The 18,587-nt window shown below is 29.8% G+C and overlaps 1 protein-coding gene across 17 annotated transcripts in view; it reads left to right on the forward strand.

Annotated features, from left to right (window-relative positions):
- LOC128986310 (CUGBP Elav-like family member 1) overlaps positions 1–18,587 on the forward strand; it is a 767,482-nt gene that overhangs the window by 508,441 nt on the left and 240,454 nt on the right. The window lies entirely within an intron of this gene.

Raw genomic sequence — 18,587 nt, forward strand, 5'->3', positions numbered from 1 at the left:
TTACCTCATCTTGTTTGGTAATGTATTTTCTCAAATACAAATTATAGTTAAAGGTTGTATTGTATCATTAATCTTACACCATCGGGTTAAAAATCCACATAAGTTAAAATGATTTTCCATTTTTAGCGTTGATAGACACTTGCAGCTCCTTATTAAGCTATATTAATTGATTGTTTTGTTAATATAACCACTAGAAACATAAGTTACGTAAACGGCTAACTGTGTATGTATTTTATTGATTCATATGTCTTGATTTTAAAATATTTATATTTTACCATGCGTTGCACACACTACCTTATAGATTAATAATTCCATTATGAGCTTAGGACAATTTTGAGTAAGTTTTTGTCATGTATCGAATGAGTGTGATAATCTTTTCTTATTAACGTATACAACGTATATTTCCATTATGATAATGACAACTAACCCTGTTTTCGTTTAAAAACGTAACATTTTTCTAAATTACTTCTTGTTGACATTTGAAAGGAATTATAACAAGACGAAATTCATTAAAACCAGTGTTAATTGGTAACGGATCTGATCACAGACTACAACAATTAATTAGCAGCATCACAGCCCCATTAACGTTATTACTTGACGAACATAACAATAACACCTATTTTTTAATGAGGAACTAAATTTAAGTTTAAATGTTATGTATTTTACAAAATAATATTGCAACTCACTATTTTAATGTGTTTCTCGTGCAAATGGTCATCGAAAGAGTATTGCAAACGTGCATTTTATATTGTTTGTTCGATTAATTGTTAAAAGTAATCTTGTCAAGACCTTTGAATGTCATTGATATCCAAGTCTTTTAGTGTGATATGCTGCGTATTTCTGTTACGGACTCACTATTATTGTGACTGTGCAGATACATTTTACTGAAAAACTACTATTGAAGTTGAGGTTATTAAGTAATTGTGTGTTACTGTTTCATGTGCAATCCAGCCACAGTAACAGTGTGTATTTCAGCTATTTAACAATGTAGGTATTTAATATCATTTCAAACAAATAGGGAAAACAACCATACTGTAATTTGTTTGGCAAATGAAATTTTTGAACTTACAACAATGTCCTTTGATAATTTGTAGGTGTATACAAATTGCAAATTAATTGACATTGAAATAAAATCAATACACTAACAATGGACATTTATTTACGTTAAGATAAAACGGCTGACATCATAGTAAACAGGCATGTAGCGTCATTATACAGCTCCATTGTTAATGTAATGATTTCTGGCTGGATTGTCGCCTACGCCCAGACACACTAATGGTGCTAATTTGGCCAACGTTATTTCACTATTGTTTAGATAGATATACATTCTATAAATACTATAGTATGATCTGTTACATTTTACTAATAGGAATAACATTTTATTATTTTATAGTAAAAAAAGCCCTCTAATACTTTTTTATATCTTAATCATTGTATTCCTATAATATGTGTCAATAAGTAAAAATTGTGCAAATCAAGAATTTATTACCTCAATACCCGGTTCTTCATCTTTCACTCCATAGCCATTGGTGATTGATGTGTTTACTATATCTGCTTTAAATACTAATGTATACCTTACTTATGTTCAAGAAACTATGTAAGGGTATGTTAGGCCTCTACTGTATACTGTGTGGGGACATTGTTTTTATTTTCTAGCAATAACTTTTATGGTTTTATGTCCTTATTACCATGATACACTTGAACGATGTAATAGACTATAGTAAAAATAAAACTATAGCTCATTTCTAACCACCAACCTACATTTAATTATACGTTAAGCTTCCAAAATAAATACATCCACATTATATCTACAGGTGTCAGTATGAAGTTAAATTATTTGCTATACAAACACAGGCCGGCTAAATTTAATACAATACAGTGTTCCTGTACTGCACCATAACTCAACACGGCAACCCAATACTGGCATCCACCTTCTGCCATGATATATCACAGGATTTCATACACCCTTGCAGTATGTTACAAAGCATTTGTACGAATACAAATATAGTATAACATATTATATAGTAATAATAATACAAATATCTAATATTAGTCCAGAATACTTTTTACTTAATTATTTGTTGTTTTCTTTACCTTGAATGTATTACCTTTTACACACGCATTAATTCAGTCGTTCAACTATTTACTATGTATATTTAATTTTTTTTATCAATAATACTTTGTAAAAAAATTTATGTAGTTTTTTTTCGTACTAAACAGTAGCGTACTTTTCTGTCAGTAATATTAGTTTAACTATTTATTATGTTTTGTTTATTTATTTATTTGTTAATTCGTTTAATTATAAATGTTTTGTAACTGCGTTTCAGTAAACTATTTTGTGGCCTAAATTAATAAATTTATAAATATTAATTTGTCATAATTTTTGTTGCTAGTATGTATTTTGCATTGTAATGTACGATTTTGTGAAATTAGAAACATTTAATTTTTCACCAACATTTTACTTACCAGGACCTGGCTTACTAATAGGCAATATTAGGCACTTATTAATTTTCATGGCAGCTCAACTGACCACAAGTCCTGTAATGTCAGATCCCTGCTTGGTATTCAGTGGCTCTCGACCGGGTCCTTGCCAGATGTTATAGTCCTAATTACAATCTCACCTCAACTCATTCATACAGTGATTGCACCACAATTGTTTATCTATATAATTTAAGTGTATCCGAATAGATAGAATTTTAAATAAATTACCACATGTTGTCACAGAAATATTTCTAGAATTCTGACATTAATTTGTAAAATGTAAATATGTGATGGAAACACCAAAATACTGACATGACATAAATCGCGAATTTAAAATTAACTTAGAAATCTTTTGAACATTTAACTGAAATTAACTTAAACCAAATGTATATTATGATAAGTAAGATAAGATACGGAGAATACATGACTTATTGTAAACGACAGAACTAAAACTGTTCTCTAATATTTTAACAAGTCTTCTAAAGTGTTTATAAATATTTATCTATATTTTAGATTTAGATTGATTTTAATAATTATCAACTTTCTTTACAAATTAGGTGCAATTGAGTACGAACCATTAATCCGTAAAAGTAGTAGTACATAGGATATATCAAATTACCGTTCTCATCGGTATTGTTAAGTTCGTCTAGTAATGACGTCAGCAGGGCTGTGTTGTTGCATTAATTTTCGTCGTCAGCGATGTGAGCCGTGACCAATTAACAGCAAATTTAATGAACTTTTCCTTGGCCCCATTTTATCATTATTAAAATACAGGAAATACAGAAGTTATGAAATTATTTCGTTAAAATCCGATCACATTCACAACACACAATATGGGCTTTAGACAGCTATCGCAGAAAGCGTATGAGTACTTCTCCCTCTTACTCTTCAATTAAAAATGCCGCTTGCCTAGGACACTAAGAACAAATAGAGTGCGGTTTTTGGGTCCTCGAGGAAAAAAACATCGATTGTTTACTAATACTTAGCGGGCTTTGTTTAACACAGATTTGATGTAAAGACTTATTATTTAGAATAGAATAAGGTATGTAAGAATGATACGTATGCCAGTATAAATATTGCAATACCATGCTCAGTGTATGCTTCAAAATTACATTTAAAATTTATTTAAGTGATTTATTCTGAAAGATGGATTACAAAAGATAAGATACACCCGGTGTGTGAATTATTTTAACTTACAATTATGACGCCGCTTTTATTCCAACCGAACGTGTTACAAATATTTATTATACATGTATTTTTTTTATTTTTGTGAATAACAGTTAGTGTAAGCAGAACATTATTGTGGGTGCGTACTAAAGCATTTGTTGGATTGAGAACGATTGGATTTTTATAGACAATAAAGCTGATTACCCTTGAAACATCTTGGAGGAAATAAAACAAATTACCTCATCTTGTTTGGAATGTATTTCCTCAAATACAAATTGATCGTTACAGTTTTGATTTTATCATTTATCTTACATCATCAGTTAAAAAAACGTAAAGATGTTAGGATGAGTTTCTACTCTCAGGGTTGATGGACACTTACAGCTACCAATTAGTTTCAATAGTTCATTATTTTTATTAGAACTACAACTACAAACATGCAATTATGTGAACTTTTGTGTGTGTATTTTATTGATTCATATGTCTTGATGTAAAAATATTCTTATTTTACCATGCGTTGCACACACTACCTTATAGATTCATAATTTCATTATGAGCTTAGAATAATTTTGAGTAAGTTTTTGTCATGTATGGAATGTGTGTGATAATCGTTTCTTATTTTTATGTTTATTTTTCCATCTTTAAGCAATACCGTACGAAATAATAAAATATTTTAGTACATAATGTAATGTGGTATAAGGCATGTAAATTCACTAAGTTAATGTATCGTAAAATAAAAACTAAATAATTATTCAAAATCTGGTTACTCAAAACTACCGGGAATGAAATACGAAAATATAAGCAACATTAATTGGATTAAGCTAAATAATTTAAAATTTTGAAGATAAACATCTAACTAATTTCTAGATTTTACAGTATGGAATAAATATAGTTTTTACTCTTGTAAATAACTATTTTAACCCCTCTCTCAGCTTTTGTTACATTTATTTATTCATATCAATGGTAAAACCAATACATAAATGACAAAACGTAAAATATGTACATGCTGCAAAGTTATATAAAAGTATTATGAAAGTAGAAAGTTGAAGGATTAACCATTAAGAGTATCTTTGTCCACTAGACAGCATTAAAGTGTTCTGATTGTCAGTGGAAATCAAATTTGTCAACTTGTTTTGTCTCCGCTCTAAGTATCTTTTTCTTCTTTTTCAACTTCATTGACACTTATTTTACCTTGAACTTTTACGTGGATTTTGTACGATTCTACAACATATAACCGTTAGTTGTTAGTTATTAGTACTCAATGCTAGGGCAGTAATATTGATTATATTATTTAGGCTTGGAGGTAACTTTTTGAGTCCCAACCAAAATTTGTTCCAATGAAAGATTTTATCAATACTGTTAATTATTTAAAAACCCATCAATCTTGTCGATCAAACCAGACTCGCTGCGTAACTGAGTGGTTATAGTGCTTCTCTAACAATTAAAGAGTTTCCGGATGGATCCTGAGAAATTCAGTAGCTTTTAGATGGTTCGAAACTGGACCCAGCTGTTCCTGATCATTGGGTTTTGAATACATGATCCTCGCTCATCTTAGTAACATAGATACACAGATGACTCACTCCATTCTACAATAATCCTACACTCATATTCAGGTTAAAATACGCACCGAGGCGTCACAATTTACAATTTGTTCTTAAAATACGAATATCAAGCCTACATTAAAAACATACCCGTCCGAATTCACTCACACAAAGCAATGTGTTGTAGATATTTAAATATTAAATGCACAGAATGGAGAGGAATTACACGGATGATGAGAGAATTGTAATCCAACGTTCACGAGAGAGAATTATTCAAACGTTGACACAAAGGTGGACACGTGATGCAACTCTCTGAATATTGTATATAAACTGTGTCACTGTCAAATATTGTATATAAACTGTGTCACTGTCAAATATTGTGTATACACTGTGTCACTGCCAAATATTGCTAGTATAAATGTAGAGAGGTATCTAAATACGTTACCAAGAATATATGCGGTTTTCATGATGTGTAAAACAATTAAAAATAATAGACAACAATAGTTTGATTTTAATTTTATATAGTACTTATAAGTGCTTAGTATAGTAGTGCTTATAAGTTATCAAAATATTTTTCATCTGCAACTACATCAAGTGTACGAGGGTTCTTGCTAGTTGTGACTAGAGAGTATTGAGTAGTGAAAGATGTTAATTTGTTTTAATCGAATCAATTACTAATATTATAACTACCATTTAGTTGGCAAAAAGTAGTAAGGTAGGTTTTTGAGTTATCAGTCATAAAAAGTAATTGGTCTATTGGTTATAAATAGATTTTTCTGAATTAAAGATATCTCTCCACTATAAATCATACGTGGTACCTTAGTGAAAAATAAGGTAAATATGAAAAAGTGTTATAAAGTCTCAGCATTTTCAATTTTAACAATACATTTTGATGATATATAGGGTTTCTTGCAAAATTATATTTTTAGAGCTGTTTAAATATTACAGTATTTTAAAACGTTATTTTAACTTGGCTATGCAAATTAGCCAAATTGAAACACGATTTGATTATAATTACATAATTTGTTGACAAATATGTATTTATAACTATGATTAGCAAAATCTTTGATATTCCTTATGTCCCCCCTTTCACTTTATTAAATACTCGTACTTCAAACTATAAGTGTAATTTATAAGGTAACTATAAACGATTTAAAAATATATAACCGTTACGTACTCATTTCATAATACCTCCTACTCTATGGTTAATATTATATGGAATCGCACATCAAAAACATTTAATCGAATACTTTGTTTTGTGTGGGACTTAAAACTCAGATCCTGAGTGAAAATTTATTTTATCCTAGCTGCAAAGTTGTCTCACCTCGACATAAATATCGTTCGATAGCGGTCTTTATGGCGTCGTAAATAGATCCAATATAAAAGCGTAACGATACTTGGGAAACTCGCGGGGAAAGTTAATCTCAGGAATAATTTGAATTTGGAACTAAATTAATATGTGACAAAATAAAAAAAAACCCATTATTATAGTCACATTATAGTTTTAATAATTTAGTCTCAATTTCATAATTCAAGAATTTTACCTTTTAAGAGGCAATTACAATATCGAATTTGATCCATAGTCACCTTTAGACACACCATATTGATTTATGGTCTTAAAATACGAATATTGGAGAAATTTTCTACTTGCAGTTGAATTAATCTTCGTATTGTATAATATCGGTATAGAATCTGATTAATAACGATAAAAATGTTTGTTCGGACCTGAAAATGTTTTTTCATCACGCTCAAAATATTGTAATCCAATGGAACTTAAAAAAAAGGACAACACATAATATCAATGTGTTTCATGGCTAAAGTAATATTCAAATAGTTAATTACGTGTATACATCCCAAAAAATGTTTAACCATACCTACTTTCCATATCTATTATTTTTTTTTTTTATTCGGTTAGCTCATTGGTTCGTTAAAGACGACCTTTTTTTTAAATTTTATCAAACAAAAACCAAACATATGATGATCAGAACAATTCTAAGTTCAGTAAATAAAAGGTAATAACACAATGTAATAGTTAGAAATATGCCACTTTGATGAATGGTAAATTATATAACACGAAACCTTTCGTAAATTCCATTCACACTAATCAATTATAACATAATTTTGCATGAGCTACGTTTACGGCAAAAGTAATTATTTACGTTATTTTTAAATTCACTCAAATGATTCATATTGAATGCTTCAAGTTGAAAACATAGGTAAAATGCGAAGAATACATTCTGTAAATCTGTCCAAGCAGAAATCCGTTGATAAAATTTTGTTTGTACAAACAGAATGGCAAAGACATTTTCAACACGAGTACAAAGGAACAAGTGAAATAGAAGTGTATGTGATTGTGACAGCTCGATTGAAGAACAAATGTGCCATGCAAAGAATTCGCAGCTGAGAAAATATGGGTCAAAACTTCTAGCTGAATTAACTTTGAACTGTTATAAAATGTAAATAAGTATGAATGGTTAATGTATTTGCAGCTGAGGAAATATGGGTCAAAACTTCTAGCTGAATTAACTTTGAACTTTTATAAAATGCAAATAAGTATGAACTTTCGATGTATTTTCAGCTGAGAAAATATGGGTCTAAACTTCTAGCTGAATTAACATTGAACTGTTATAAAATGTAAATAAGTATGAATGGTCAATGTATTTGCAGCTGAGGAAATATGGGTCAAAACTTCTAGCTGAATTAACTTTGAACTTTTATAAAATGCAAATAAGTATGAACTTTCGATGTATTTTCAGCTGAGAAAATATGGGTCTAAACTTCTAGCTGAATTAACTTTGAACTTTTATAAAATGTAAATAAGTATGAACAAATATAAATACTTGATCAGTTAGAAAGGTAACATTTTTTGGTTGGAACAGTAACAACATGGAATTGCAAATTTTGAAATCAAAGTTCAGAAACAATTTTTGTGAGAAATTTTATATTGCTTTGAAACACTGAAATGCCTAAGCTTGTAATTAAAAAAAGGTAGAATGATGTTGACAAAATATAAACAGATTACAGACGTACCATGGGAATATTTTCAAGTATAAGTTATCATTTCCTGGGGTGTTTAATTATTTTCCCGGTCAAAAAGCATAAAGTGAACACAATGTTTTAAATAAGTGAATTAAAATATTACGCGTTTGGGAAAACGAATCTTGGGGCTATCTAAAAGTTTAGTATGGCTTTTTTTAAGTAGTTTATTTTGCAGTGGTAAACAAATATGTGTTGTTTGCATAGTTATACTATGAAAAAAGATATTATGTTATTTATTTTGTTTTGGCGCAATTCTTAAGTTATTATATCTGATAAAATACGGAAAATAGAACAAATTATATTTGTATCATTTATCTAACTACAGTATATAATAAAATTTGAACCTTAAAAGTTACTGTAATTGACAAAAAATAACTAGAAAATAAAATATAGATTGTATATAGATCACAATAGTTCTTAATTTTTGTAAAAATATAACATCTTTCTTGATAGGCATACATTATAATATTTCACAGAATAATATAATAGGCAACTCCTCAGACTATTTTATAAGCTCTATATTATTTAGACAATGGTGATATAATGGTGGCCAAATTATCCCCATTAGTGTGTCTGGGCGTAGACAACAATCCAGCCAGAAATCATTACATTAAAAGTTGAGCTGTATAATGACGTCAAGCCCTGAAGTTTATTTTTATTTGTTCGTATTAATTTTGTATGTATGTTAGTGAGGCAACAAAATATGTAGCAATTAACAATATGTAAATATGCAGTAATGTTAATATGTAAATTAGGCAACAAAATATTAAGAGAATCTATATGGAAATATTAATTAATATTTTGATTAGAATACAAAAATCTGATGTTCCAAACTTCATTTAATGATGAGCTTTGTTTATTTTTAATGAGATCTGAGATCCAAGTATTTCTTCCCCATTAACAAGTTGGCTAACATGCACCAACTATTCTTAAGTTTTTTTTTATGGAAAATGTTCTTTTTACAAAAAAAAAACTTAGTTTTGTGCTTATGTCATTGTTCTTCTTAAATTTAAGGAACATAAACACGAACTTTATTTCATTGTTAATACGAATTATATAGGTTAGCATTTTCACGTTTTTCCTCGTTACGTTATAAATAAAAAGGCTAAATACCCGCTGTAGCGTCGGTGATCCGTTTTTTTCTCAGTCTGCGACCAAGTTTAGAACCTAAAAGTTCATTCTCAAGCAAAAATACCAACTGGTTAGAAATAAATACCACAATACCAACTTGGAATTGTGAGTGGTGTAGCTGGCAGAAGATGAGTCGTTACGATGAAGAGGATTTCTCCAAACACTTGGTATATTAGCTTGAGAATGAACCTTTAGGTTCGAAACCTTGGTGGCAGACTTAAGAAAATGATCACCGACAGTACAGTATGTATTTATTTGGAAAAAACTTGAATTTACTATGTAAATTGCTCCTTGCACCATCCGCTGGTAACATTTAAAGATATTCCCCATCATCAATCCATAAGTTAGTATTTTTCTTACACTGAAGCATTCGTTTAAAACACCAGAGGCGTAGAGAATCTTTTCAGCGCAAGATTTACTTTTTATATCGAGGGCTCTAAGTCACCAAGACACTTCTGTTAGAGACAAGTTCAAGAATCTTTGTCTCAGCGGCGTTATATTATACGCCACATTATAGCATTATAAGTTTGTACTGATCAACTTTATTCAGTTATATACCTGCGTTTGGGTTGTACTGGTTGTAGCAATATCAAAACAAGATATTTAGGAAGGGTTTTTTGAAGATCCAATATCACTCTTATAAAAACACGAATACGTTAAAACTGTGATTTTTTAAATTTAATAAAATAGGCTACTACTTTTTAAACAAGTAATGGTAGAAAAATAACAATGTCAAATGTTTTCATTACACAATAACAATGTTTGCAATACAATTCTCAAACATGTGAATAGTTATTACAGCTTAAAATATTATACCGCAATACATTACCGTTATAATATTCGTAGTTCAGCTTTAGTGCCGTTCTTCTCTCAAACCCATAAATAATTCTCTGTTTTCAGAACTGGGTTATCATTCTTACCTTATAACTAGCTTACCAACTCAATAACCTAACTTGAACTTTATTTGCAAAATAAAATAAAATCACTCCTAATACAGAGTATTTAGTATTTTGTGTTACGTATTGACTAGTTATTATCTGATACAATAACAGTTTAGCTTTTTCATTAATCTTCATTTAAGTTTCAACACGTGAAAGAGGCTACCGATGGTTTAGTTTCTAAGTATATGATAATTTCTTTTAACTTTACTTTCAACAAAAGAGGATAAGACTTAGGCAAATACATTAGGCTAAAAACCACTAAGTTACCAGTATGTTAATTTACTGATAGAAACATGTTTAACCACAAAACCAATCAAACTTTCCTGAAGAAACGTATATTCCTTTCTGGGAATATTTCAAATATTCTCTACAATGTCTACTAAGAAGAGTATTTATATAGTACATTTAAACTTATTCCCATGGACAACATTGAAAGACTAATACCATTTTAATGGCAATATTTTTTCTAAATTTCAAGTTTCCTTCACATAACAAAAGGTTTTCGTTCGTTTCTTTGACCTCTTAAGTCATTGTCCTTAATTATTGTAAAATATGTGGGAGTTTTAATAACATTAAATTATATATTAGGTCATTTAATAGTTGTATTATAAAATCAAATACCTTAACCTGCTGAGAACATAATTTCAAGAAAGACTTTCAAACCTGAAGTAAGAGGCCATCAAGGTAAGCGATGGACAAGTTGACAAATGACACGACCAAGAACAATCAGGACTCCTATTGGACCTGAACAGCCTCATTTTTTATTTCCTCAATGGATAATGTTCTATTTATATCATGTTATACTTCATTTATTGAAGTATTTTATTTTCATAACATAAAAAAATAAAATAATATTACATGTGTTCGGGTTCCAGATTTTTTAAGCAATTTGTACACACTTAAATAAAAATGTGTTCCTTTTAATGGACACATATAACTTTAACTTTTCATTTTAAGGAACCATGGCCCAAAAATTTCACTATAGCCTTTAAAGGTTTTATTAAAGTAATCTTGTATTATTTCTTCGAGCAGTTCATATTTACAGGGCGTTATTCAAAATATGCATTTAATTAATTAAATAATAAGATTTTGTAAATTTTCTAAGAATTTTCACTGTCTGTAGTTTGTCTATGACAGTGTTATTTATTATACATCATAACTGTTATATGTATAGCCCTTAATTGCTCATTCTTATCAAACTCCAATTAATTACAAATATTTATTAGTAAAAATAGAATAAGTTTTGGATTCAAACAGGCTTGCAATAATAATAAAATGTGTAGTATTAAATTTTAATATTTAATGTGTGGTTGTAAAATGTTTTCTTATTAGCTATTCATTCTAATTTACTTTGGCGTATCCTTATATAATACATTATGGGAAGTGGTGTTAAGCTCTAGTTGATAGTAATAATATCATAAATAACATTTTCTTTCTTTTCCAATATTACACCTTTAACTTCTTTAGGTATTTTGTGTATCAAAAACTGTTTTACTGTCAAAGAATGTCCATAAAATAAGAAAATACAGTTGTTATCTTGTATTGAGATGTGTATTTAGTTCAATTCAGAAACAATCACTGTATGAATGTGTTGAGATGAGGCTGTAATTAGAACTACAACATCTGGCGAGGACCCGGTAGAGAGGCCCTGAATACCAAGCAGGGTTTGGATCTGATGTTGTTTGTGGTCAGACTATCTGTCATGAAATCAAATGTAGTGTGACTATTGCAAAACTGTTAAACATAAGTTACTTAGCAAACATTCTTTGCCTTAAATATTTTCATTATCAAACAAAACAAAAACAACCCCTTCAACTATCCATGACTGGTGCTTTTTAAAATTCACAGTTAAAAAATACACTATGTTTATACGAGCAGCTATTAAAATATGCAATTAATTTTTCCTTGTTATACTTGGTATTATCTGAGGCATTAAATTTGCTTAGCTGTAAATAATCTAGTGTAAACAAAAGTGCCTGATGGCTTTATTTAAATATACTACCATAGACAACAAGATACTACCTAGTATAAAGTAGGAGTAGAAGAATTCTACAAATATCTTTATAATTTATAACTAAAACGCAGTAATTAGCGTCAAACTATATTTTAATACAGTTCACATAGTAGGTGACAATTAAAAGTAGGTTTTTTTTAACTAATCATAAAAAAATATGTTTTTTTTAACAAGCTACACTAAAGTTACATTGTCCTTCAATTGTTTTACTAATCCTCAGATACTCGTTATAGATAGGCAAATTTATTTGTAGATGAGGATTTAATGTTTTTGTAAACATTTTTTGTATGGTTTTAATTAAAGAAGATAAATTTATAAATGTACTAACGAGATCGGAGAACTGTCGTGCATGGCAACCCGTCTCCCAGACAGATCAATATGTGTCATACACTAGCTGTCAGTTGATCAAAATGTATTTCAATAGCTGTCAGTTTCATCAAAACTCGTGTTGTATAGACAGTAAATGTAATCAAAATTTGTGTCAACCTTTAGCTGTAAGATACACACCAAGTTATATTAAACACACCAGTGGTCGATGTGGATATTTTTTCCACTAACCAACCGCATTTTTCATCAAAATGTGTTTGTGTTTCAATCTCTTCCGCTTTACTCAAAATATGTGTCTTATAAACCATCAGTTTGGTCAAAATGAGCGCAACACATTCTTTGACAACCTACTCAGGTTTCTTTTTACTAGATTAACAGTTTATTCATCCATAAAACAACATTATACATTGTTTATCCTGTTTTTTTTTCTGTTCAAGATTGGATTAACTCAGCTGAAGATAAATCGGATTGGATTCCTATAAATAGTGTTTCTCCGAACTTTACTTTAAGAGTTACAGTATCAGAATAAAGTACCGGAGGGAATGAAACTTAAGCTGAATGAATATTTTAGGGGACAGGTATATGCTAAATAGTTTTTAAACATTCCAAACTTATTTGGTTGCTAATATATAGCTGTAAATAAATTTCCTAAACCTTACAGAAGTTTCACTAAAACGACTAACTGTTATATAGCTGTATAGCGCACGTTAAACGAATCCTAAAAATATATTAATTTACGAGATATTTTTTTCACTCTCTAACAAAAAGGCTGAAAAAGTATGAGAATTTCAAAAGAGATTGATTGAAGAGTTTCTCTATGATTTGTTATATCCGTATGGCATTTTAATTCTTTTCTAAGCTTAAAATTGAACCTTCGAAAATCCTAAATAAATAAATGTAAGTTCTCCTAGATGTTTAAAATAAAAACGTCCATATTTGTGACCTGTATTTTTGATTGACAACGAAAACATGTACTTTGTATTTACTTAACTGTGCTTTATTACTTATTGAGTATCTTTGTATTTTCTATCTAAATCTCAACCACAGTTTCATTACATTCAATAACACTCCTAGGATCGTATCTAGGTTTATTTCATCTGATTCAACAAAGGTTGTCTCACCTTCGCTATAAATTCTCACCAATGCCGCCACTTCTGGTGTCATAAAATAGCAATGGAGGTAAAGATTTAGGGCACCGTCTTGTCTTTTATCCTTTGTATTATTCTTAGTATACAACTTTTGAACTGCAGGTTATTTTAATACATATGAAAAGATACGAGTTTTCAAATTTTTTTTATTCTAAAAAAATATTTTCTACGTACCAATTTTCTGTCAATAAATAAAGGTTAACTATAGCATTCCAACTTTGGGTCGTTTGTTCCGACAGTACACCGTTGACTCAACAGTTAATCAATTTTTTATTAATATAAATTTTATATTCAAACTTAAGTTTTGTAAATTGGTAAAAATTTAAAGGAATGATAAATAGCATTGAATAGGTTCCAGACATCTGGCAAGGGCTGGGACCTAAAGGCCACTAAATGCCAAATAGATGATAGGGGTAGTTGTAGCGATGTAGCATTAGCATCTACTGTAAATACATCTCTGTATCGCTAATAGCAAAACGCAAAATGCGCATAGTGTCAGAAATCGGCCATATACGAAGGTAAAATAGTAGACAAATTTTAAAAGGATGTAAGTTAAGTGATATTTTGTACATTACCATTGCTCTCTGCGGTGAGAATGGTTCTAGTAATATTGTAAGTTTCAATACAAATTTAGTTGTGTGTTGTGTTTATTTCATGATAGTTATATTTAACCAAGTTATTTTGTTTTAGGATTTGAAAGTCTGTTTTTCTTTTCTAATCCTTGGTTGGCCACATAAGCCAAACCAAGAATAATTTAAAGAAAGATTCTTAGCATGGAGATAAACGTAGTTTAACTTATACCTTAAATGTGAGTAAAACTAGACGTTCCATTCTTTTGTTAAATTAATCACCTTGTGTATGCAACTGAATGTATTTTAAATTAAACCACCGATAGAGTGTGCTGAGGTAAATTATTTATGTAGCAAACGCCACCTTTTTTCACTGAATAAACCTATCGTAGCACTCAATTTATTGTACGTAATGTATCGTAACTTATTGGACAGTGTAAAGAATAACACGTTGTATTTCACCCTAATTTTCCAAACATAAAATAGGATAGGGGAAAACAGAGTTTTGGCAGTTATTGTCTCTATTGGTAGCTTGTCAATTATCAGCTTTAAACTTCAATATCCATTTTTTTTTAATTACTGAATTATACAACCATGTTTATAGAGGTGCAATTTTGCTCCAACAGCCAAACCTATTACGCCTTTTGAAGGATTTAAGACGTTTCTTGAACTTATTTTATGTGCACTTATAGTAGTTAGATAAATTATATCAATGATATAATTGATTTAAGTGATTAACTTTAATCAACTAAAAAATAAAATTGTATGATACAGCTGCAAACAACCGTCTCATAAACAAATATTGTATGGACTTATTATTTATTGTAAAATGTATTTAACCGGTACTAAGGCAGTGACATAGTGTTAGATATTCAATCACCCATCAGAACTTGTGGATTACATTTTACTTTACAAAATATGATACGAATAAAAATGGGAAATAAACAGGTAAAACTGGACACGATAATTTTTTTAACTCTTTAAAATTAAAGACTACGTAATTGTACTACAATTTTAATAGCTACTACAGCAAAGACAATTTAAATACAACAAAAAACTTTGACGTCCAATGGAATAGCATTCCTTACATTAAAATATAACTAAAATATTTTATCATTTAGAGTATTTTGAATTTGAACATAAACAAACATAATATATTCTGATAGCTTCAGCGACGAAAAAGTCAGGAAACAATTATAGCTGAGGGTCGCTTTAAATGCTGCTATTAGGGCTAAAACAGAGGGTCGGACCACCCGGCCCTCCTGAATGTTAACCACTGCACTCATTCTCTCGTCCTTAATTTAAAGAAAAAAATATAAATGCTAGACTGTTTTTATCGCTGTAATTAGTGTTTAAAATATTGAACCGCAGTGGCTCTTCAAGTTATTTAAAATACAATGTAATTGAAATGGTTTCATCATTTAATTTACTTATATTGAATAATGAAATTGTTCCAATAATTAATTTTAGTGGCATACTTATTATACAAAAATAATTATTGGATTGATGAAAACAACTAATTTATGCCTAAACTTTGAATCATGAATAATTGCTTAATGAAGTAGATAAATCATCTCAAAACATCGAGAGTTTGTCAAAATATAAAACAATAAATCGTAAGCAACAATATGTAGGATGCCACTAATATTCATAAAATTGGAACATAGGCAATAACGTTTAAAAATAATGTAAAAATCTATAATATTAAAACGAAACAGTGTTTTTTTTTTTTTTTTCACGATTCTGAATCAACTACTCGACGGATTTTCATGATTTTTGTGTTGAAAGAAAGATAATTTTGTGAACTAGGGAATGTCGAAGCCATAATTTTAGTTTAGGGTCCCAGTTTTTTTTTTAAATTAAGTTTTAATTTTTTTTTAGTCTAGCAGCCGACGCTAAGATTCTAAACTAGCTTTTGGCATAAAATAATTTGCTTAACATAACAGCTGTAAACATTCAGCTTTTGTGTCACAAATTCAGCATTTGGATCAAATTAAAAAACATACTAAGGGTTGACTTATTTATACTATGTGTAATGCTAATCATTGATACGTTCAATCCTTCGATAAGAGGATGACGGATTATTTAAATATACATAGTAAAATACTAGGATGTTCAAATTATTGTTTAAAGTAATCTTTGTAATCTTCGGTTTGTTTTAGTGCAATATAATTTGTTTTCACTAACAGCTGGTTCATTATAAAAATGCCTTATGGAACTATGGGGTTATTTACTCTGATTTTGTCATTGATTATAGGAAATAAGTAAGATTAGTAGACCACCGAGATAAGTAACACCACCGATGTGTACAAGTCGAGGCTCTGTACTCGAGTTTTTAAAAAAGATTATGCAAATTATTTTACTGCTCAACTTTTTTGGAAAGGGTAGGGAAATCACAATATTTTCATGTTTTAATTCAGCTTGGCAGCTTTTTGTTTACAATCAATGTTTTTGAATGCTTGAACTTTGTTTGGATTAGGCCTGGAAATATTGATGTCATAAAGATGGAGATCAAGAATCCTCAGGAATACGATTTGAACGATTTTTACGAGACCACAACCTCAGACGGGTTTTATCCAAAGATATACAGATGAATGATATAGATTGGACACAACGTCATCATTGACCTTGGATACTGCAATTAGACTAACCATGAAATCTAAAAAGTTGTTTGGCGTGTGTTTAGTTGTGGTTACGTTTGGAGGCGCTGAATATTTTATAATTTAAATAAATGAATATGGGGAGTTATAATGTACATTGATTCAATGAGGGTGGTTTAGCTAGCAAGGATATTAGAACTGATAACGGAATGGATAATAAACATAGACAATGGTAATTAATTACGTCACTAGCTTTAATAGGGAGTTTACTTTTTAAATTCCTTCAACATTTGACCAGTTCTTTTGTTCAAATGAATATTATTTTATTTTTGACTCAGCTGATATATAGCTGTTTACAAAACAAACTAATATGTTGTTGTGTTTACTTTTCTTTGTTTACATTTATTTATTTAGCAATTGATGCAGTGAAATTGACATAAATGATGTGTGTGGACGATTCGTTTAATGATGTCAGGACACCAACGTTAATTATGTGTACTGTGAATGTTATTGGATGTTTTCGTTTTATTTTAGGGAGTTTCAATTCAGACCTACTGGAAATTGTGTATAGTATGAGTAATTGTATTGTGTTGATATTGATTAAGGATGAGGCAGGTATGCGTTGGAAGGTGATATCATTGACTAGGCCTATACACTTTTAAATTGATAATTACTCTTTCTACTGTAGGCTGCAATAAAATTTGTCTTTGTACGTTTAAACTAGCTGTTCTGAATTATAGGCCTACACAGTTTTAACTGTCTACTCCCGTACGTAGGACGGGCTAACACCTCGTGTATATTAAAAACGCATATGACAATAAAGTTGTTAGATACTCAACCTAACAACCTAAACTTAATACATAAGTTTATGAATAATACATTTATGAATTTACGGTTTAATAAATTTAAAGATAAATTTAAAGTGTGGAACGTAATACTATTTTGTGGGGGAGGCTAAATTCATACTTTAAGTTATTGTTAAAATAAATTCATTAAATTTATGTGTGACCTGTGTTCCAACGTAAATAATAGTATTCTCACTGAGAGAGAGGCAAATATTTTTTGTATAGGTATAAGGATTATCAATGCTAGAAAGCATTTGCTGTAGTAAACCCATCAGTTGAATCCAAATAAATTTATAAGATAATTTTGGTGTGGAAAATAATACAATTTTGTAGGAGAGGCTAAATTCATAAAGTTTAAGTTATTGTCAAAAAAAAAAAAAAAATATTGATGTGTGTCCTGTCTTTCAACGTAAATAATTGTAGTATCCTCACTGAGTATCCTCACTGATATATATAATGTTTTATAGGTATAAGAATATGCATCTCAGAGGGATCAAGGATTATCACACATTGTGTACTATTTGATCCCTTACGTTTAGAGCAATGAATGTTCCTCTTGTAGCTAAATAGCAACTTAACACGATAGTATCCTCCACTTATAAAATCTTATTTGTTTTACAATCGATGCCATTACCGTACAACATGTCCTTCCTCATCTCATTTTTGAGCTCACGCTTAAAGAAAGTTAAGCATCTAGCTTCCGTCGTCACTTGACGCGTCACAATCTGCGGCTTCCGTTTCCGCTATCTGGCCAGTTCCGGTACTCAGACGTCGACAACTTACCGCG

This window comes from Macrosteles quadrilineatus, unplaced genomic scaffold (genome assembly GCF_028750875.1).
Source record: "Macrosteles quadrilineatus isolate MER2022 unplaced genomic scaffold, UCM_ALF_1.0 Scaffold_2__2_contigs__length_208266976, whole genome shotgun sequence".
Classification (NCBI taxonomy): domain Eukaryota; kingdom Metazoa; phylum Arthropoda; class Insecta; order Hemiptera; family Cicadellidae; genus Macrosteles; species Macrosteles quadrilineatus.